Source organism: Penaeus monodon, chromosome 20, assembly GCF_015228065.2.
Source record: "Penaeus monodon isolate SGIC_2016 chromosome 20, NSTDA_Pmon_1, whole genome shotgun sequence".
Lineage (NCBI taxonomy): Eukaryota > Metazoa > Arthropoda > Malacostraca > Decapoda > Penaeidae > Penaeus > Penaeus monodon.
Genome location: NC_051405.1, coordinates 44,557,489 through 44,558,091, shown reverse-complemented (window position 1 = coordinate 44,558,091; position 603 = coordinate 44,557,489). Strand labels below are relative to the sequence as shown.

General features: G+C 51.6%; 1 protein-coding gene across 1 annotated transcript in view; it reads left to right on the top strand.

The window, feature by feature from the left end:
* Positions 1-353: 353 nt before the first annotated feature.
* Positions 354-603, top strand: part of LOC119586085 (uncharacterized protein C12orf56 homolog) — a gene marked incomplete at its 5' end in the record, with an annotated part of 3,435 nt that continues 3,185 nt past the window's right edge. Inside the window, 1 exon segment of the mRNA XM_037934784.1 lies at positions 354-548.

Here is a 603-nt window from a genome sequence, read left to right as displayed (position 1 = left end):
CGTTCCTATATACATATTTTGTGATAAAAAAATATATTGGTTATTTAATTTCTGTGTCTCCCTCTGTAGGAAGTCAATATGTAAAGCAAACATGAATTCTTAGAAGTGAAACAACCACGTGTAACCACTCTGACCCAAATATCAATTAGCAAATCTAGTAAATCGGTCCGTCACTAACTTTACTCTAAACGCACCAAAAACCAATGCACTTAAACGAGAGCGAAAATCAAACGAACTTCCATTCAACGTAAACAACAGAGACTCAAAACACCGTTTCCCCACCCCAACACCGCCCGCACCCCTGACACCTTACCGCCTCGCTTCCTGAAGGCCCCCTCCCCCTTTTGCCGCAGAAGCAGACGCAGAACGCCGCCCGCCTCAGGACCGCCCTCCACGACGTCTCCCACGAACGGACGCTCGACCTCACCTTCGGCCAGCTGAGGAACGAGCTCCTCACGTCCGCGTCGCTGGAGGAGCAGTTCTCCGTACTGCAGGAGCTCCAGCAGGGGGTCGTCAAGTACAGCACCATCAGGAGGCTCGTTTGGAGGGTGCGGCCTTGTGCTGGGGTTATGGGGCACGTCAGGGCACAGGGAGATTTTGCTG